The following is a 22,493-nucleotide window of genomic DNA, read 5'->3' on the forward strand; positions in this document are numbered from 1 at the left end:
ATAGATAGTTTTTTGAAGAATAAAGGGATTAAGGGTTATGGTGTTCGGGCCGGAAAGTGGAGCTGAGTCCACTAAGATCAGCCATGATCTCATTGAATGGTGGAGCAGGCTCGAGGGGCCAGATGGCCTACTCCTGCTCCTAGTTCTTATGTTAACTTGGTTCATAAATAACATGAATTTGTTTCAAAAGTACTTTTGAAACAAAGATCTCTGTGCTCACACCTGTAAACTAGGCCCGTGTGCTCCCCATAACCACAATCTATTAAAAGTTGTGGGTCAGGTGAACTCCATGATACACTTTGGTGTTCTCTAAACCCTGGCCCATAACAATAGTTTATTGCTTAATAAGTGCTGCTTGATGGCATTGATGATTACTCCTTTCTTCATTCTGTTGATGAGTAAACAATGCGGTGATAATTGGTCAGGTTGGATTTGTTTTGCTTTTGTGGACGGCACGTACCTGGGCAATTTTCCACATTATCAGGTAATGCTGGTTTACTGCAACAACTGGGCGAGGGATGCAGATTTTTCTGGAGCACAAGTTTTCAGTACTAAAGCTGGGATGTTGTCTGAGTCTATAGCCTTTTTCTGTGTCCAGTGCACTCAGCCATTTCTCGATATGACTTGGGAGTGAATTGAATTAGCTGAAGACTGGCATCAGTGATGCTGGAGGCCACAAGAGGAGGCCAAAATGGATCACCCACTGACTGAAGATGGTTGCAAACGCTTTATTCTTTTGCACTGACATGCTGGGATCTGCAATCATTAAGAATGGGGATGATTGTGGAGCTTCCTTCTAACAATCCTTTAATTGCCAATCCCATTCACAAAAGGATGTGACAGAACTGTAGTGCTTGCTTTGATATCTGGTCATTTGTTTGAGGGATCACCTAGCTTTCTATAGCATGTATATAGTTTGGTTTGCAGCTTCAGCAGGTTGGGTCTCATTTTTAGGTGTTCCTGGTGCTACTCTTGACAGGCTTGCCTGAAGTCCTCAATGAACCAGCGTTGGCGCCATTGCTTGAAAATAATGGTAGAGTGAGGGATTGCTGGGCCATGAGGTTATGGATTCTGCTGCTGATTGCCCGCAGCACCTCATTAATGTCATTTATAGCAGCTAACCGTATTCTTAACCTATCCAATTTAATACTGAGGTAGTGCCAGATGAGCTTGACCTCAGGTTTAAGATGGGACTTTGCTTCCACAAGGATTGTATGGTGGTTACTCCTACCAATACATCATGGATGGATGCATTTGTGATAGGTAAACTGTTGAGGATGAGGGTGGCACATTGGTTAGCACTGATGCCTCACAGAGCCAGTGTCCCAGGTTCGATTCCAGTCTTGGGTGACGGTCTGTGCGGAGTCTGCATGTTCTCCCCATGTCTGTGTAGGTTTCCTCCGGGTGCTTTGGTTACCTCCCACAGTTCAAAGATCATAGAATTTACAGTGCAGAAGACCATTTGGCCCATCTAGTCTGCACCGGCCCTTGGAAAGAGCACCCTACTTAAGCCCACACCTCCACTATAACCCAGTAACCCTATCTAACCGTCTTGGACACTAAGGGGAATTTAGCATGGCCAATCCACCTAACCAGCACATCTTTGGACCGTGGGAGGAAACCGGAGCACCCAGAGGCAACCCACACAGACACGGGAAGGACATGCAGACTCCACAGACAGTGACAAAAGCCGGGAATTAAACCCAGGTCCCTGGCGCTGTGAACAGTGTTAACCACCCGGATGTGCAGGTTAGGTGGATTGGTCATGCTAAATTGCTCCTTAGTGTCCAGTAAGGTGCACGTTAGGTTACGGGGGTAGGGCAGGGTGGGCAGGAGAGTGGAATGATTGGAAGGTCAGTGCAGACTCGATGGGCCAAATGACTTATTTCTGCAATGTAGGGATTCTATGATTCAAGCAGATTTCTCCCCCTCGTTTGTTCCCTCACTACTTGCTGATTATCCAGTCTAGCAGCTATGTTCTTCAGGACTCTGCCAGCTAGGTCAGTAGTGGTACCATTGAGTCATCCTTGGTGATGTACATTCAGGTCCTATTCCCAGAGCACATTCTCTGTCCTCATTTCTGAATGGTGGTACAAGCTTGAGGGGCTGGGTGGTCTACTCTTGCTCCTAATTCATATGAACGTAAGAACACAAGAGTTAGGAGGGGGTGTAGGCAACCCAGCCCCAAGGGCGGCACAGTGGTTAGCACTACTGCCTATGGCGCTGAGGGCCCGGGTTCAAATCCCGGCCCTGGGTCACTCTCCGTGTGGAGTTTGCACGTTCTCCCCGTGTCTGCGTGGGATTCTCCCCCACAACCCAAAGTTGTGCAGGGTAGGTGGATCGGCCACGCTAAATTGCCCCTTAATTGTAAAAAAAAAAGAATTGGGTACACCAAATTTTAAAAAAAGGCAACCCAGCCCCTCGAGCCTGCTCTAGCATTTACTGTGATCATGGCTGATCTCATTGCCCTTATCTTCCTGCCCACTCCCCATTACCCTTCATCCTGCTACTGATTAAAAATCTATCTACATCCTCCTTAAATTTGTTTAGCGTTCCGCATCCACTGCACTCTGGGGTAGAGAATTCCACAGATTCATAACCCTTTGGGTGAAGTAATTCCTCATTTCTGACTAAATCTGCCACCCCTTAGGCTAAAACTGTGGTCTCTTGTTCTAGAATGTCTTACAACACCAGGTTAAAGTCCAACAGGTTTGTTTCGAATCACTAGCTTTCGGAGCAGTGCTCCTTCCTCAGGTGAATGAAGAGGTGGGCTCCAGAAACACATATATGGACAAAGTCAATGATGCAAGACGATAATTACCTGCAAAGACTCGCATTTAAAGTAAGTCTTTACAGGTCCAGACGGAGCAACTGGAGAGAGGGATAATCACAGGTTAAAGAGGTGTGAATTGGACTTCCGGGTGCGGCGATGACCAGCTGAGTCGCACGTTTCGGCAGCTCCCGGTGGAACGGACTTTTGGGCTCTTAATAAGAGCCCCAACGGCAATTTTAACGGCTAAAAGTACTGTGCGGTGAACCAGAAGGGAATCCCCCCTGGATACGGATGGAAAAAGGAGAGGAAGGTGGCCGGATTGCAGTGGATCCTTTAGAGCAGCGGCAAGGAAGGCAAGCAAAAACCAAGATGGCGTCGGAAGGTGGCAGTTTAATATGGGGCCCTGAACAACACGAGTTTTTGAAACGCTGCGTGGAAGAACTCAAAAAGGAAATGAAGAAGGAGCTGTTGGCCCCGATATTACAGGCGATCGAAGGGCTAAAGGAGGAGCAAAAGACCCAGGAGCGGGAGCTTCGGGTCGTGAAGGCAAAGGCTGCCGAGAATGAGGACGACATACAGGGCCTGGTGGTGAAGACGGAGATGCACGAGGCACACCATAAACGATGTGTGGAAAGGCTGGAGGTGCTGGAGAACGCGAGGAGGAACAACCTAAGGATTCTTGGTCTTCCTGAAGGAGCGGAGGGAGCGGACGTCGGGGCATATGTGAGCACGATGCTGCACTCGTTAATGGGAGCGGAGGCCCCGGCGGGTCCACTGGAGGTGGAGGGAGCATACCGAGTGATGGCGCGAGGACCGAGAGCAGGAGAAATTCCTAGAGCCATAGTGGTGAGATTCCTCCGTTTTAAGGACAAAGAGATGGTCCTTAGATGGGCAAAGAAAACTCGGAGCAGTAAGTGGGAGAACGCGGTGATCCGCGTATACCAAGACTGGAGCGCGGAGGTGGCGAGAAGGAGGGCGAGCTTTAATCGGGCCAAGGCGGTGCTTCACAAAAAGAAGATAAAATTCGGAATGCTGCAACCGGCAAGACTGTGGGTCACATATCAAGGGAGGCACCACTACTTTGAGACGGCGGATGAGGCGTGGACTTTTATCGTGGAAGAAAAATTGGAATGAGCGGGTTATTTTTTTTAAAAAAAAGAACGTTTGAAACAAAGTGGTGGGGCGAGTATGGGGGGCGAAGAGGGGGGTAAAAAGGGGGGGGAAGAGAAGTTTTATGTTATTAATCCTGCGATGTGGTAACTTTTCTCTCTTCCACAGGAGGTGGTGGGGGGAGGAAAGGAGGTGGAGGAGATGGGGCGTTGGCCATTGGGGGCGGGGCCAAGAGGGAAGCGCGGGCTCGATTCCCGCGCTATGATAATCATGGCGGGAATAGGGAAGCAGGAAGGAGGGGGTGTCGCACGGTGCGAGCCGAGGTCACGGGGGGAAGCCGAGGTCGGCCAGAGTTTGCTGACTTCTGGGAGCAACATGGGGGGTGTAACTACGCTAGTGGGGGATCTAGCGGGGGGTGGGTGGGAGGGGGGAATTATTGGGCTGCTGCTGCTGGGGAGAGGGGGGAGCTGGCATGGGGTGGGATGGGCGGGGGGGCACCGTCTGGGGGGGACACAGCTGCGTGGGAACCGGGTGAGGAGCTGGAAAAAGGGGATGGCTAATCGACAAGGGGGGGGGGTAAAAAGCCCCCCAACCCGGCTGATCACGTGGAACGTGAGAGGGCTGAACGGGCCGATAAAGAGGGCACGGGTACTCGCACACCTTAAGAAACTTAAGGCAGTCGTGGTTATGTTACAGGAAACGCACTTGAAACTGATAGACCAGGTGAGACTACGCAAAGGTTGGGTGGGGCAGGTGTTCCATTCGGAGCTAGATGCGAAAAACAGGGGGGTGGCTATATTAGTGGGGAAGCGGGTAATGTTTGAGGCAAAGACTATAGTGGCGGATAGCGGGGGCAGATACGTGATGGTGAGTGGCAAACTACAGGGGGAGACGGTGGTTTTGGTAAACGTATATGCCCCGAACTGGGATGATGCCAATTTTATGAGGCGTATGCTAGGACGCATCCCGGACCTAGAGGTGGGAAAGTTGGTAATGGGGGGAGATTTCAATACGGTGTTGGAACCAGGGCTGGACAGGTCGAGGTCCAGGACTGGAAGGAGGCCGGCAGCAGCCAAGGTGCTTAAAGATTTTATGGAGCAGATGGGAGGAGTAGACCCGTGGAGATTTAGCAGACCTAGGAGTAAGGAGTTTTCGTTTTTCTCCTATGTCCACAAAGTCTATTCGCGAATAGACTTTTTTGTTTTGGGAAGGGCGTTGATCCCGAAGGTGAGGGGGACGGAGTATACGGCTATAGCCATTTCGGATCACGCTCCACATTGGGTGGACTTGGAGATAGGGGAGGAAACAGAAGGGCGCCCACCCTGGAGAATGGACATGGGACTAATGGCAGATGAGGGGGTGTGTCGAAGGGTGAGGGGGTGCATAGAAAAGTACTTGGAACTCAATGATAATGGGGAGGTCCAGGTGGGAGTGGTCTGGGAGGCGCTGAAGGCAGTGGTTAGAGGGGAGCTGATATCAATAAGGGCACATAAAGGAAAGCAGGAGAGTAGGGAACGGGAGCGGTTGCTGCAAGAACTTCTGAGGGTGGACAGGCAATATGCGGAGGCACCGGAGGAGGGACTGTACAGGGAAAGGCAAAGGCTACACGTAGAATTTGACTTGCTGACAACAGGTACTGCAGAGGCACAGTGGAGGAAGGCACAGGGTGTACAGTACGAATATGGGGAGAAGGCGAGCAGGTTGCTGGCCCACCAATTGAGGAAAAGGGGAGCAACGAGGGAAATAGGGGGAGTGAGGGATGAGGAAGGAGAGATGGAGCGGGGAGCGGAGAGAGTGAATGGAGTGTTCAAGGCATTTTATAAAAAATTATACGAAGCTCAACCCCCGGATGGGAGGGAGAGAATGATGGGCTTTCTGGACCGGCTGGAATTTCCCAAGGTGGAGGAGCAGGAAAGGGTGGGACTGGGAGCACAGATTGAAATAGAGGAAGTAGTGAAAGGAATTAGGAGCATGCAGGCGGGGAAGGCTCCGGGACCGGATGGATTCCCAGTTGAATTTTACAGGAAATATGTGGACTTGCTCGCCCCGCTACTGATGAGGACCTTTAAAGAGGCAAAGGAAAGGGGACAGCTGCCCCCGACTATGTCTGAGGCAACGATATCGCTTCTCCTAAAGAAGGAAAAGGACCCGCTGCAATGCGGGTCCTATAGACCTATTTCCCTCCTAAATGTAGGCGCTAAGATTCTGGCCAAGGTAATGGCAATGAGGATAGAGGATTGTGTCCCGAGGGTGGTCCATGAGGACCAAACTGGATTTGTGAAGGGGAGACAGCTGAATACGAATATACGGAGGCTGCTAGGGGTAATGATGATGCCCCCACCAGAGGGGGAAGCGGAGATAGTGGTGGCGATGGATGCCGAGAAAGCATTTGATAGAGTGGAGTGGGATTATCTGTGGGAGGTGCTGAGGAGATTTGGTTTTGGAGATGAGTATGTTGGATGGGTGCAGCTGTTATATAGGGCCCCAGTGGCGAGTGTGGTCACGAATGGACGGGGATCTGCATACTTTCGGCTCCATAGAGGGACAAGGCAGGGATGCCCTCTGTCCCCATTATTGTTTGAACTGGCGATTGAGCCCCTGGCAATAGCATTGAGGGGTTCCAAGAAGTGGAGGGGAGTACTTAGAGGAGGAGAACACCGGGTATCTCTGTATGCGGATGATTTGTTGTTATATGTAGCGGACCCAGCGGAGGGGATGCCAGAGATAATGCGGACACTTCGGGAGGTTGGAGAATTCTCAGGATATAAACTGAACATGGGGAAAAGTGAGTTGTTTGTGGTGCATCCAGGGGAGCAGAGCAGAGAAATAGAGGACTTTCCGCTGAGGAAGGTAACAAGGGACTTTCGTTACTTGGGGATCCAGATAGCCAAGAATTGGGGTACATTGCATAGGTTAAATTTAACGCGATTGGTGGAACAAATGGAGGAGGACTTCAAGAGATGGGACATGGTATCCCTGTCACTGGCAGGGAGGGTGCAGGCGGTTAAAATGGCAGTCCTCCCGAGATTCCTCTTTGTGTTTCAGTGCCTCCCGGTGGTGATCACGAAGGCTTTTTTCAAAAGGATCGAAAAGAGTATCATGAGTTTTGTGTGGGCCGGGAAGACCCCGAGAGTGAGGAAGGGATTCTTACAGCGGAGTAGGGATAGGGGGGGGGGGGGCTGGCGCTACCGAGCCTAAGTGAGTACTACTGGGCCGCCAATATCTCAATGGTGAGTAAGTGGATGGGAGAAGAGGAGGGAGCGGCGTGGAAGAGATTGGAGAGGGCGTCCTGTAGGGGGACTAGCCTACAAGCTATGGTGACGGCCCCATTGCCGTTCTCACCGAAGAAATACACCACAAGCCCGGTGGTGGTGGCGACTTTGAAAATTTGGGGACAGTGGAGACGGCATAGGGGAAAGACGGGAGCCTTGGTGGGGTCCCCGATAAGAAATAACCATAGGTTTGCCCCGGGGAGAATGGATGGGGGATTTGGAATATGGCAAAGAGCAGGAGTAACGCAACTGAAAGATCTGTTTGTGGATGGGAAGTTCGCAAGTCTGGGAGCGCTGACCGAGAAATATGGGTTGCCCCAAGGGAATGCATTCCGGTATATTCAACTGAGGGCTTTTGCGAGGCAACAGGTGAGGGAATTCCCGCAGGTCCCGAAGCATGAGGTGCAGGACAGAGTGATCTCAAAGACATGGGTGGGGGACGGTAAGGTGTCAGATATATATAGGTAAATGAGGGACGAGGGGGAGATTATGGTAGATGAGCTGAAAGGGAAATGGGAAGAAGAGCTGGGGAAGGAGATTGAGGAGGGGCTGTGGGCGGATACCCGAAGTAGGGTAAACTCATCGTCCTCGTGTGCCAGGCTAAGCCTGATTCAATTTAAGGTGTTACACAGGGCGCATATGACTGGAGCACGGCTCAGTAAATTTTTTGGGGTAGAGGATAGGTGTGCGAGATGCTCGAGAAGCCCAGCGAATCACACCCACATGTTCTGGTCATGTCCGGCACTACAGGGGTTCTGGGTGGGGGTGACAAAGGTGCTTTCGAAAGTAGTGGGGGTCCAGGTCGAACCAAGCTGGGGGTTGGCTATATTTGGGGTTGCACAAGAGCCGGGAGTGCAGGAGGCGAGAGAGGCCTATGTTTTGGCCTTTGCGTCCCTAGTAGCCCGGCGCAGGATACTGATGATGTGGAAGGAAGCCAAGCCCCCGGGGGTGGAGACCTGGATAAATGACATGGCAGAGTTTATAAAGCTGGAACGGATTAAGTTCGTCCTAAGGGGATCGGCTCAAGGGTTCACCAGGCGGTGGCAACCGTTCGTCAAATACCTCACAGAAAGATAGAGGGAATGGAAAAGAAGAAGGCAGCAGCAGTAGCCTGGGGGGGGGGGGGGAGGAGGAGGAACCAGAAGGACTCTCAGGGTTGTTAATATATATGTATAATATGTATAGGTCGTTGCTATAAATAATTGTATATTGGACTGTTAAATCATATTTTTGGAGAGTGTTTATCTGAGACAAGGCAGTTGCCATTTAGTTTTAGTTATATATTATTTATTCTTTGTTTATAAAACAGGTCATTGTTATTTATACTGTTATATTATTGTGTAAAGGATACACAATGTACTGTGATGGTTGACCAAAAATTTTCAATAAAATATTTTTAAAAAAGGGGTGTGAATTGTTTCAAGCCAGGCCAGTTGGTAGGATTTCGCAAGCCCAGGCCAGATGGTGGGGGGTGAATGTAATGCGACATGAGTCCAAGGTCCCGGTTGAGGCCGTACTCATGTGTGCAGAACTCAGCGATTCTGCGTTGTCGCGGGTCCTGAAGGCCGCCTTGGAGAACGCCTACCCGAAGATCAAAGGCTGAGTGCCCTTGACTGCTGAATGTTCCCCGACTGGAAGGGAATATTCCTGCCTGGCGATTGTTGCGCGATGTCCGTTCATCCATTGCCGCAGCGTCTGCATGGTCTCGCCATTTCTCTAGTCCATTTCAGAGGGCAGTTACGAGTTGACCACATTGCTGTGGGTCTGGAGACGTATGTAGGTCAGACTGGGTCAGGACAAAAATTTTCCTTCCCTAGAGGACACTAGCGAAACATATGGTTAATGTTGCCATGATTACTTAAGCAGACAGGTGATATCATAGCGAAGTCCAATTTCTTTTCATTTTTTGCAGTATACTCACCGGTGTTATGTAGGAAACATGGAAAGAGCATAGCAAGCAGTGATGTGATCATGACCATACCATTTTTTATGACGTTTATTGGGAGATAGATGTTGGCCAACCTCCTTTGAAGTAGTATGCCTGCTTGAGAGATCAGGGGCGAGATTCTCCGACCCCCCGCCGGGTCGGAGAATTGCCGGGGGCTGGCGTGAATCCCGCCCCCGCCGGTTGCCGAATTCTTCACCGGATATTCGGCGGGGGCAGGAATCGCATCACGCCGGTTGGCGGGCCACCCCCCGATATTCTCCGGCCCGGATGGGCCGAAGACCCGCCGCTAAAATGCCTGTCCTGCAGGTGTAGATTAAACCACCTACCTTACTGGCGGGACAAGGCGGCGCGGGCGGGCTCCGGGGGGGGGGGCGCGGGGCGATCTGGCCCCAGGGGGTGCCCCCATGGCGGCCTGGCCCGCGATCGGGGCCCACCGATCCGCGGGTGGGCCTGTGCTGTGGGGGCACTCTTTCCCTTCCGCCTTCGCCACGGTCTCCACCATGGCGGAGGCGGAAGAGACTCTCTCCACTGTGCATGCGCGGGAATGCCGTCAGCGGCCGCTAACGCTCCCGCGCATGCGGGGCCAGAATCGCTAGTGCCCGTGACGGCGTTCACGATGGCGTGGACACTCTGTCCCGCGATCAGAGAATCGCGCCCAAAACCTTTGATTTTTCTGATCAAGTGATGGAGTGGGATTTGAAACCTCAACCTTCTGACTGCAGGCTTTCTTGGTTGGCGAGAAAGACTAATTCACCTCACCATACTCTTTCTCATGGCGGCACTGCATTGTGTAATACGTCACGTATTAAATAAAATGCATATGATGCTCCATTGCATTTATTCCCGCATATTTTATGTAAGAAAGAAAGCAATGCTCTCATCATTCTGTATCATTAAGAAGACACCAATCCTGGCAGAAAAAGAAGTTGCTTTTCAACAAGCAGCCTACTTACTGAGCATATGAAAACATTTTCCATTTGTTGCTCCCAGGTTTACAACTCCTGACCGGTTATCTCATGTGTTGCTGCTTTTACAGAAAACAGAAACATCACTTTTCTTCACTGCAGAACTTCACCACTTTTAAAAAGGACTGTTTTGCCTTTCACTAAATGTGGCCACTCTTCCACAGCACAAATGGTGGTTTTGACTTTAAGGGGCTTCAGTCCTTAAAGTGCAGATGACTGGTCAGATATTTCAACTGGCAGTCAGTTACCTCGTAGATTTGCCAAATTAATAACGATAACCTTTATTGTCACAAGTAGGCTTACATTAACACAGCAATGAAGTTACTGTAAAAAGCCCCTAGGCGCCTGTTCGGGTACACGGAGGGAGAATTCAGAATGTCCAAATTACCTAACAGCATGTCTTTCAGGGCTTGTGGGAGGAAACCAGAGCACCCGGAGAAACCCACGCAGACACAGGGAGGACGTGCAGACTCCGCAGACAGTGACCCAAACCGGGAATCAAATCTGGGACCCTGATGCTATGAAGCAACAGTGCTAACCACCGTGTAGCCCATTATATCACGTTTTTTGGGTTGATTTGATTTATTATTGTCACATGTATTAGTATACAGTGAAAAGTATTGTTTCTTGCATGCTATACAAACATGTAGAAACTGTAGGCTAGTTTGGCACATCATACCTTCTGCCCTATGGATAAGTTCATGCTAAAGATATGTGGAGCAATAATTTGTCTTAATAACTTCAGTTTCTCCATGTTTGTAAAAGTCTGCTGGTAATTATTTTCTAACATCTCATTTTCCCTCATTATAAAGAACTGAATTATTAGTGCAGCGAATGGTTTTACGACTTGCACACGATCCTGCGCTTACATGCTAGTACTTTAATGCTGGGTGCGAATCCTAGAGTACACACTTCTGACGCCCTTTATATTTAGCATTTTGGCAAGTAAAATGGTATTCATTGCTGCTAAGAAAATTATCTCAGCTCTCCAATTCTGAGCAAATTAATCCGGTGAACAATTAAACCAAAGCCACCAGGACCTGCCCAGATTGAACCCTATCCTGTGCTGCATTAATTACTCTCAGCGGAGGTAACTGTGGGAGGAAGTTAAGGGGGAAAAGAGAGAATCCATGTTCCTGATCTTTATTAACGTCAGCTGCATGACCATGTTTAGCACTCCTGGGTGAGACAAGCTGGAGTGACTGGTAGAATTTTTTGAGGACGTTACCAGTGCAGTAGATAACGGGGAGCCAATGGATGTGGTATATCTGGATTTCCAGAAAGCTTTTGACAAAGTGCCACACAAAAGGTTGCTGCATAAACTAAAGATGCATGGTATTGAGGGTAAAGTGGTAGCATGGGTAGAGGATTGGTTAACTAACAGAAAGCAGAGTGGGGATAAATGGGTGTTTCTCTGGTTGGCAACCTGTAACTAGTGGGGTCCCTCAAGGATCAGTGTTGGGCCCGCAGTTGTTCACAATTTACATAGACGATTTAGAGTTGGGGACCAAGTGCAATGTGTCAAAGTTTGCAGACGACACTAAGATGAGTGGTAAAGCAAAAAGTGCAGAGGATACCGGAAGTCTGCAGAAGGATTTGGATAGGTTAGGTGAATGGGCTAGGGTCTGGCAGATGGAATTCAATGTTGCCAAGTGTGAGGCTATCCATTTTGGGAGGTATAACAGCAGAATGGATTATTATTTAAACGGTAAGATGTTAAAACATGCTGCTGTGCAGAGGGACCTGGTTGTGCTGGTGCACGAGTCGCATAAAGTTGGTGTGCAGGTGCAACAGGTGATTAAGAAGGCTAATCGAATTTTGTCTTTCATTGCTAGAGGGATGGAGTTCAAGACTAGGGAGGTTATGCTACAATTGTATAGGGTGTTGGTGAGGCCGCATCTGGAGTATTGTGTTCAGTTTTGGTCTCCTTACCTGAGAAAGGACATATTGGCACTGGAGGGAGTGCAGAGGAGATTCACTAGGTTGATCCCAGAGTTGAGGGGATTAGATTATGAGGAGAGGTTGAGTAGACTGGGGCTGTACTCATTGGAGTTTAGAAGGATGCGGGGGGATCTTATTGAAACATATAAAATTATGAAGGGACTAGATAGGATAGATGCGGGCAGGTTGTTTCCACTGGTCGGGGAAAGCAGAACTAGGGGGCATAGCCTCAAAATAAGTGGAAGTAGATTTAGGACGGAGTGTAGGAGGAACCTCTTCACCCAAAGGGTTGTGAATCTCTGGAATTCCTTGCCCAATGAAGCAGTTGAGGCTCCTTCTTTAAACATTTTTAAGAAAAAGATAGATACCTTTCTAAAGAATAAAGGGATTCGGGGATATGGTGTACGGGCCGGAGAGTGGAGCTGAGTCCACAAAGATCAGCCATGATCTCATTAAATGGCGGAGCAGACTCGTGGGGCCAGATGGCCTACTCCTGTTCCTAGTTCTTATGTTCATCATCTTCCGTGGGTTCTCTCACGACTGAAGAGTTTGGTGTGAGGTCGACATGGACGTCCACAAAACTGGAAGTTCACATTGTGGTTGTTGGTTGAATAGTTTGCCTACAGAGTCAAGAAAAACAAGAGGATAACTGGCATTGATAGAACCACGACTCAATCAAGGACTCAACACCTTTAAGCACAGAAAACTGATGTGAAACATTATTCTATAGTTCATACTTATCAGTGGGACCATTTTGTGGCATGCTGGAGGAAGGGAACAGCTATTGGGCATAAAGTATTTCAAAAAATAGTATAAATGGGTTTTATTCGAAGGCAAAAATGTGAAAGTTGACATTATTTATCTCAATTATAAGCAAGCTCTTTCACTGATACTACAAACAGGTGATGTACTGATGGCACTGAATGAGAGACGATTTCCAATATAATCTCCAGCACTCAGCTATACTAGTAGGCAGCTCCTTGTAATTGAATCAGTTGGGTTCAAGCCTGTGGACATAGCTATGTAATGAGAAATTGACAGACTAAATAGACAGGGGCGAGACAATGAACGATGAAGGTAACTTTCAACTTTGGCTTAGGCAGAAAACTAACCATACTTTATCAATTAAATGTCCCACACAAATTTCCCTTTTCATTGTGCCTTGCTGAAGTTAAAGGTTATCCCTCCTACCCGCCTGGATTTGATGTGATCTCAGATAATAGGTTACCACACAAGGCCCCATGATCGTGGAATAACTGGACATGTATTAAAATGGATTGGCAAATGTTAGTTGGTAGCCACCATTGAGTCGCAGTGCATGGGCATGTAGCTTGTTGATGGCCAGTTACCAGTAAGTGTCACAAAGTTCACTGATGTTTATAGTTTTTTTCCCTGAAGAAATTAGAGAAAGGAACAGTCTCTAAATTTGCATAAGTTTGTTCTCATATGCTGGTTTAGCTCAGTGGGCTAGACAGCTGGTTTGTAATGTAGAACAAGGCCAGCAGCGTGGGTTCAATTCCTGTACCATCTGAGAATTTTCCCTCTGTGTACCCGAACAGGCGCCGGAATGTGGCGACTGGGGGATTTTCACAGTAACTTCATTGCAGTGTCAATGTAAGCCTACTTGTGACAATAAAATTATTATTACCAATTCAGAATAGTGGCAGTTGATGAATATCAATGAGCAGTAAAGGAGCTTGGACAAGCTCAGTGGGTAGAGAAATGGCATACGAAATTTAATATGAGAAATGTAAGGTTATTGGACTTGACAGAAGGAAGATTGATGTAGATAATATGTTAAATAGGAACGGAATTGAGGTATTGAATCAGGAGATAGATCTTGAGGTTCTGTTGGATATAGAAAAAGACAGGTTAACAAAGATCATTCATGATGTAATAGAATGGTGGAATAGATTAGATGTTAAATGGCTTTCTTCTGTTTGTTGGAGGCAACTAAACAAAGCTTGTTTCTTCACGTCTATTTATAACAGGAATTAAAACTTAACTGCACCTTTCCTGTGCTACAGTTCACTCAGGGAGTCCAGGTTGTTACGCCAACATGGCACTTTTATGTAGTCTACATATTGTTGTCTGGAGCTATGGACAGTGATGGTGGAGCCTCCAACATTCTTCCGATCACATTGCTGACAAGAAATCGCTCCCACTCTTACCACCTGACATTGGCACGTGTTGGAAGGATTTGCAGGTTGAATCTCAACCTGTTTGGTCGCATTATGAACATACCTTTCTTGGCCATCAAGTCCTGGGTAGCACTTGAACTCTCAGCTTCTGGCTCAGAGGCAGGAATGCTATCCAATGTCCCACCAGACCTTCCAAAGCTCATTTGTAAACTTTCTGCATGTGGACAAAGAGCAAATAACAAAGGAAATTACAGCACAGGAACAGACTCTTCAGCCCTCCAAGCCTGCACCAACCATGCTGCCCGTTTGAATTAAAAACCCCTACTCTTCTGGGGACAATATCCCTCTATTCCCATCCTATTCATGTATTTGTCAAGACGCCCCTTAAAAGTCACTTATCGTATCTGCTTCCACTACCTCCCCCGGCAGCGGGCTCCAGGCTACTAACACGCTCTGTTTAAAAAATTTACCTCGTACATCTCCTTCAAACCTTGCCCCTCGCACCTTAAACCTATGCCCCCGAATAATTGACTCTTCCACCCGGGAAAAAGCTTCTGACTATCCACTCTGCCCATGCCCCTCATAATCTTGTAGACTTCTATCAGGTCGCCCCTCAACCTCCATCGTTCCAGTGAGAACAAACCAAGTTTCTCCAACCTCTCCTCATAGCTAATGCCCTCCATACCAGGCAACATCCTGGTAAATCTTTTCTGTACCCTCTCCAAAGCCTCCACATCCTTCTGGTAGTGTGGAGACCAGAACTGAACACTACATTCCAAGTGCAGCCTACCTAAGGTTCTATAAAACTGCAACATGACTTGCCAATTTTTAAATTCAATGCCTCGGCCATATGCCTTCCTGACTACGTTCACTACCTGCGTTGCCACTTTCAGAGACCTGTGTACCTGTACACCCAGGTCATTCTGTCTATCAACACTCTTAAGGAGTATGGTGTTTGAATTTACAAACACTTAGGGGAACAGCCACTCAACCACAAATACTTCAGTTGTCACACTCAGTGACGACCATGGTCTGATTATTGGATCAACACAGCACGTTGCAAGGACATGATCTTATGCTAACATGATCTTAAACTGCATCTTTCAGGAACTGGATTGAACTTTTTTTGCTGTGCATTGCCAAGGTACAGATATCACAAGTCCAAACCTTCATTAGTTTAATTAAGATAAATTGTCAAGATGTAGCCTTGCTAAGTGTTTGATTTCCAATGGGTTGCCATGGAATGCTTTATGTTACAGGTACCATATAAATTCAAGTTTTTGTTTCATAGAATTGACAGTGGAGAAGGAGGCCATTCGGCCCATCACGTCTGCACTGGCTCTTGAAAAGAGCGCCCTACTTAAGTCCACACTTCCACCCTAGCCCCGTAACCCAGTAACTCCACCTAACCTTTTTGGACACGAAGGGCAGTTTAGCATGGCCAATCCACCTAACTTGCACATCTTTGGACTGTGCGAGGAAACCTGAGCATCCGAAGGAAACCTACACAGATACTGGGAGAACATGCAGACGCTGCACAGACAGTGACCCAAGCCGGGAAGCGAACCTCGGACCCTGGAGCTGTGAAGTAACACTGCTTACCACTGTGCTACCTTGTCACCCAATTGATGCCAATATAACTGCTAAGTACATCTGCTTCCTCTTCCCCCTCTCCTCCTTTGAAGACTTCAGGCTAGATTTTAACTGCCAGATATCTAAATAGGAGTCTGTGCCAGAATCGAACAGCCAAGAGCATTTTCAAGGCCTCGATGTTAGGAGAACTGGACAGTGCCCCTAGTTTTTGGTATACAAAACAAATATAAATATGAACAAAGTGGGAGTTAAGCAAGGGAATATGTAAGTAAAACTAGAACTATTTACACCATGATCGGTTTTGACTATTTACATAAATACATTTCCCCATCCTTTTCTTTCATTCCTTCCTTACAGTGCTTGCTGTGGTAATTGCGGTTCCATGCGTTATTCTCCCCACCGATTTTCCCTTTGCTTTTCATCCCTTTGGTTCAGGTTGTTGTTGCCCGTGCACCCCCCCCCACCCCCCCGCGTCTCCTGGTTCCTTTGTTGGGTTTGGCTGGTATCTTTGTTCCCCTGACCACCCCACCCCTTCCTCTTCCTTACTGTGTTATGGCTACCCCCTCATGATCTTTGGCTTCTTAGTTGTTGGCTACAAACTGGTCTTGGAACAACCAAGTGAATGGCTCCACGATTTGTGGAAGCCCTCTGATGCTCGATCAATAACCCCAGAAGCGAGATTGGAGACAATCGAAGGCTTTATTACACTAGATGTTTCCCGCAGCAACGCAGGTACAGAAGGCAGCTGCTGGGGAGACACAGGCTCTTGTACTCCGCCTTACTGGGAGGCCATTCGGCCCTTTGAGTCTGCACCGGCTCTTGGAAAGAGCACCCTACCCAAACTCAACACCTCCACCCAACACCAAGGGCAATTTTGGACACTAAGGGCAATTTATCATGGCCAATCCACCTAACCTGCACATCTTTGGACTGTGGGAGGAAACCGGAGCACCCGGAGGAAACCCACGCAGACATGGGGAGGATGTGCAGACTCCGCACAGACAGTGATCCAAGCCGGAATCGAACCTGGGACCCTGGAGCTGTGAAGCAATTGTGCTATCCACAATGCTACCGTGCTGCCCTTAAGAAAAAATAAATCTACACTATATAATTTTACCGTAATCCATGTACCTATCCAATAGCTGCTTGAAGGTCCCTAATGTTTCTGACTCAACTACTTCCACAGGCAGTGCATTCCATGCCCCCACTACTCTGGGTAAAGAACCTACCTCTGATATCCCTCCTATATCTTCCACCTTTCACCTTAAATTTATGTCCCCTCGTAATGGTTTGATCCACCCGGGGAAAAAGTCTCTGACTGTCTACTCTATCTATTCCCCTGATCATCTTATAAACCTCTATCAAGTCGCCCCTCATCCTTCTCCGTTCTAATGAGAAAAGGCCTAGCACCCTCAACCTTTCCTCGTAAGAGGTACTCTCCATTCCAGGCAACATCCTGGTAAATCTCCTTTGCACCTTTTCCAAAGCTTCCACATCCTTCCTAAAATGAGGCGACCAGAACTGTACACAGTACTCCAAATGTGGCCTTACCAAAGTTTTGTACAGCTGCATCATCACCTCACGGCTCTTAAATTCAATCCCTCTGTTAATGAACGCGAGCACACCATAGGCCTTCTTCACAGCTCTATCCACTTGAGTGGCAACTTTCAAAGATGAATGAACATAGACCCCAAGATCTCTCTGCTCCTCCACATTGCCAAGAACTCTACCGTTAACCGTGTATTCCGCATTCATATATGTCCTTCCAAAATGGACAACCTCTCACTTTTCAGGGTTAAACTCCATCTGTCACTTCTCAGCCCAGCTCTGCATCCTATCTATGTCTCTTTGCAGCCGACAACAGCCCTCCTTACTATCCACAACTCCACCTATCTTCGTATCGTCTGTAAATTTACTGACCCACCCTTCAACTCCCTCATCCAAGTCATTAATGAAAATCACAAACAGCAGAGGACCCAGAACTGATCCCTGCGGTACGCCACTGGTAACTGGGATCCAGGCTGAATATTTGCCATCCACCACCACTCTCTGACTTCTATCGGTTAGCCAGTTCGTTATCCAACTGGCCAAATTTCCCACTATCCCATGCCTCCTTACTTTCTGCAGAAGCCTACCATGGGGAACCTTATCAAATGCCTTACTAAAATCCATGTACACTACATCCACTGCTTTACCTTCATCCACATGCTTGGTCACCTCCTCAAAGAATTCAATAAGGCTTGTAAGGCAAGACCTACCCCTCACAAATCCGTGCTGACAATCCCTAATCAAGCAGTGTCTTTCTAGATGCTCAGAAATCCTATCCCTCAGTACCCTTTCCATTACTTTGCCTACCACCGAAGTAAGACTAACTGGCCTGTAATTCCCAGGGTTATCCCTATTACCTTTTTTGAACAGGGGCACGACATTCGCCACTCTCCAATCCCCTGGTACCACCCCTGTTGACAGTGAGGACGAAAAGATCATTGCCAACGGCTCTGCAATTTCATCTCTTGCTTCCCACAGAATCCTTGGATATATCCCGTCAGGCCCGGGGTACTTGTCTATCCTCAGGTTTTTCAAAATGCCCAACACATCTTCCTTCCCCACAAGTATTTCCTCGAGCTTACCAATCTGTTTCACACTGTCCTCTCCAACAATATCGCCCCTCTCATTTGTAAATACAGAAGAAAAGTACTCGTTGAAGACCTCTCCTATCTCTTCAGACTTAATACACAATCTCCCGCTACTGTCCTTGATCGGACCTACCCTCGCTCTAGTCATTCTCATATTTCTCACATGTGTAAAAGGCCTTGGGGTTTTCCTTGATCCTACCCGCCAAAGATTGTTCATGCCCTCTCTTAGCTCTCCTAATCCCTTTCTTCAGTTCCCTCCTGGCTATCTTGTATCCCTCCAATGCCCTGTCTGAACCTTGTTTCCTCAGCCTTACATAAGTCTCCTTTTTCCTCTTAACAAGACATTCAACCTCTCTTGTCAACCATGGTTTCCTCACTCGACCATCTCTTCCCTGCCTGACAGGGACATACATATCAAGGACACGTAGTACCTGTTCCTTGAACAAGTTCCACATTTCACTTGTGTCCTTCCCTGACAGCCTATGTTCCCAACTTATGCACTTCAATTCTTGTCTGACAACATCGTATTTACCCTTCCCCCAATTGTAAACCTTGCCCTGTTGCACGCACCTATCCCTCTCCATTACTAAAGTGAAAGTCACAGAATTGTGGTCACTATCTCCAAAATGCTCCCCCACTAACAAATCTATCACTTGCCCTGGTTCATTACCAAGTACTAAATCCAATATTGCCCTTCCTCTGGTCGGACAATCTACATACTGTGTTAGAAAAGCTTCCTGGACACACTGCACAAACACCACCCCATCCAAACTATTTGATCTAAAGAGTTTCCACTCAATATTTGGGAAGTCAAAGTCACCCATGACTACTTACCTGTGACTTCTGCACCTTTCCAAAATCTGTTTCCCAATCTGTTCCTCCACATCTCTGCTACTATTGGGGGGCCTATAGAAAACTCCTAACAAGGTGACTGCTCCTTTCCTATTTCTGACTTCAACCCACACTACCTCAGTAGGGTGATACTCCTCGAACTGCCTTTCTTCAGCTGTTATACTATCTCTAATTAACAATGCCACCCCCCCACCTCTTTTACCACCCTCCCTAATCTTATTGAAACATCCATAACCAGGGACCTCCAACAACCATTTCTGCCCCTCTTCTATCCAAGTTTCCATGATGGCCACCACATCGTAGTCCCAAGTACCGATCCATGCCTTAAGTTCACCCACCTTATTCCTGATGCTTCTTGCATTGAAGTATACACATTTCAACCCATCTCCGTGCCTGCAGGTACTCTCCTTTGTCAGTGTTCCCTTCCCCACTGCCTCACTACACGCTTTGGCATCCTGAATATCGGCTTCCTTAGTTGCTGGACTACAAATCCGGTTCCCATTCCCCTGCCAAATTAGTTTAAACCCTCCCGAAGAGTACTAGAAAACCTCTCTCCCAGGATATTGGTGCCCCTCTGGTTCAGATGCAACCCGTCCTGCTTGTACAGGTCCCACCTTCCCCAGAATGCGCTCCAATTATCCAAATACCTGAAGCCCTCCCTCCTACACCATTCCTGCAGCCACGTGTTCAGCTGCACTCTCTCCCTATTCCTAGCCTCGCTATCACGTGGCACCAGCAACAAACCAGAGATGACAACTCTGTCTGTCCTGGCTTTTAACTTCCAGCCTAACTCCCTGAACTTGTTTATTACCTCCACACCCCTTTTCCTACCTATGTCGTTGGTCCCAATGTGCACCACGACTTCTGGCTGCTCCCCCTCCCCCTTAATGATCCTGAAGACACGATCCAAGACATCCCTGGCCCTGGCACCCGGGAGGCAACATACCTTCCGGGAGTCTCGCTCGCGACCACAGAATCTCCTATCTATTCCCCTAACCATTGAATCTCCTACTACTATTGCTTTTCTATTCTCCCCCCTTCCCTTCTGAGCCCCAGAGCCAGACTCAGTGCCAGAGACCTGGCCGCTAGGGCCTTCCCCCGGTAGGTCATCCCCCCCCAACAGCATCCAAAACGGTATACTTGTTTTGAAGGGGAACAGCCACGAGGGATCCCTGCACTGTCTGCCTGTTTGTTTTCTTTCCCCTGACTGTAACCCAGCTACTTTTTTCCTGTACCTTGGGTGTGGTTACCTCCCTGTAACTTTTCTCTATCACCCCCTCTGCCTCCCGGATGATCCGAAGTTCATCCAGCTTCAGCTCCAGTTCCCTAACACGGTCTTTGAGGAGCTGAAGTTGGGTGCACTTCCCGCAGGTATAGTCAGCGGGGACACCGGTGGTATCCCTCACCACCCACATCCTACAGGAGGAGCATGCAACTGGCCTAGCCTCCATCCCCTCTTACCTTACAGAATATAGCTGCCGTGTGGACTAACTAGATCTCCACCCTCCGACTCTGCTCCCAGTCAGCTACACTTTCTGTAAACTCATGGCTCTCTTTTCACTCTTTGCGGAAATGTCGGAAACAAAATGAAAGGAGCACCTTACTCCCTCCTCACCTAACTCCCTCGCTCACCAAACTCTTACTATAGCACTCAAAATGCACCAAATTCAGCACTCCCTCGCTCACCAAACTCTTACTATAGCACTCAAAATGCACCAAATTCAGCACTCAGTGCAAACAAAGTCTGCACTGTAGGGGATCACTTTTATACTGTGAATCTAGCCTCTGGAAACTGGCCTAATCCAATTAACTAATTAAAAAGCTCCAGCTGCAAGTGCCTACAAGTAGAAGCTTGTTTAAAGCTGATTGAAAATTCACCTTCTTCTAAACCTTAAGCTTTGGAGGTGGCATTGAAAATCTAACCTTAGAAGTGTGGCAGCGCAGAGGTGGGGAAGGATGTAGAGCCGGTAATTTTTAAACTGCCTTCCCTGGACCGTGAGGTTCGCTATGCAGAACCCCTTGATCTCCACTGAGTGAGATCCGGAGGCCAGGGAGATTTTTTGGTTAACTGGGTGAACGGGGAGAGAACAGCGCCTTACCGTGTTGGGGTGTATGAAGCTCTCCGTGCTCCCAGAGTCGATCAGACAGGATGTTTCATGCCCATTGAGGAGCACGGTCGTCGTTGCAGTCGCGAGTGTTCGGGGCCGAGACTGCTCCAGGGTCACCGAGGCTAGTCGTGGCAGAAGTTGGATGTTCTTCTCGGGCGGTGTGTGGTCATCCGAGTCGGGGTCCTGAGAGTTCAGCCAAGATGGCGGCGCCCACTGGTCGCACATGGCTGGGGGTGCACAAGATGGTGGCGCCCATCCATCACACGTGGTGTCCGAGAGACAAGATGGCGGCGCCCACTGGCTGCACGTGGCCCGTGGAGAGAGTTGTGGTGGCGGTCCCGATTCGCCTCCGGAGGCCACAGCGACCGCCCGGGCCTGGCATACCGCCATGAAGTGGCCCTTTTTGCCGCATCCTTTGCAGAGGGATGAGTGGGCCAAACAGCGCTGTCGGGGGTGCTTGGCTTGCCCGCAAAAATAGCAGTGCGGCCCCCCGGGGTTGCTTGGCAGTCTCACAGCACAAGCATGTGGGGTATGGGGGACTGCCCAAGGGGCTGCCGCAGGGTCGGGGACGTAAGCGCGGGCGTTTCGGGGGGCCACATCCAGGGAGCTAGCAAGGGCCCGTGCCATCTTGAGGCCTAGTATCTTTCTCCAGCAATCGCTGGCGGATTTGGGAGGACAGCATACCTGCAACAAACGTGTCCCGGATCAAACGTTCTGTGTGGTCGCTGGCCGAAACTTGCGGGCAGTTAGTTCCTCTCCAACACCAGGAGCGGATGGTAGAACTCCTCCAGCGATTCCCCAGGGATTTGTCGCCTCGTCGCTAGTAGATGTCGGGCATAGACCTGGTTTACAGGGCGAATATAGTGTCCTTTCAGCAGATTCATTGTGGCCTCAAAATCGTCCGCGTCCTCGATGAGTGTGTAGATCTCTGTGCTCACCCTCGAGTGCAGAACTTGCATTTTCTGGTCCTCCGTGTGTGCAGTTGTGGCCGTCCTGAGATATCCATTGAAACACGCCAGCCAGTGCTTGAAAGTTGCCGCTGAGTTTGCCGCGTGGGGGCTGAGTTGCAGGCTTGATTCGGAGCTCCATTCTTTATAATCTAGTGTAATAAAGTGATGCTCGATCAATAACCCCAGAAGCGAGATTGGAGACAA

General features: G+C 48.6%; 1 long non-coding RNA gene across 2 annotated transcripts in view; it reads right to left on the reverse strand.

Annotated features, from left to right (window-relative positions):
* Positions 1-10,333: 10,333 nt before the first annotated feature.
* LOC140410964 (uncharacterized) overlaps positions 10,334-22,493 on the reverse strand; it is a 55,247-nt gene continuing 43,087 nt past the window's right edge. Inside the window, exons 3-5 of one of the 2 annotated variants that reach the window (XR_011940770.1) lie at positions 22,024-22,438; positions 14,254-14,364; positions 10,334-12,629 (exon numbers count right to left, since the gene is read on the reverse strand). This is a non-coding gene — a long non-coding RNA (uncharacterized lncRNA). Of the gene's footprint in view, positions 12,630-14,253; positions 14,365-21,330; positions 22,439-22,493 lie in introns of both variants that reach the window. The other variant, XR_011940769.1, reaches the window with a different exon arrangement.

Source organism: Scyliorhinus torazame, chromosome 4 (assembly GCF_047496885.1).
Source record: "Scyliorhinus torazame isolate Kashiwa2021f chromosome 4, sScyTor2.1, whole genome shotgun sequence".
Classification (NCBI taxonomy): Eukaryota; Metazoa; Chordata; class Chondrichthyes; order Carcharhiniformes; family Scyliorhinidae; genus Scyliorhinus; species Scyliorhinus torazame.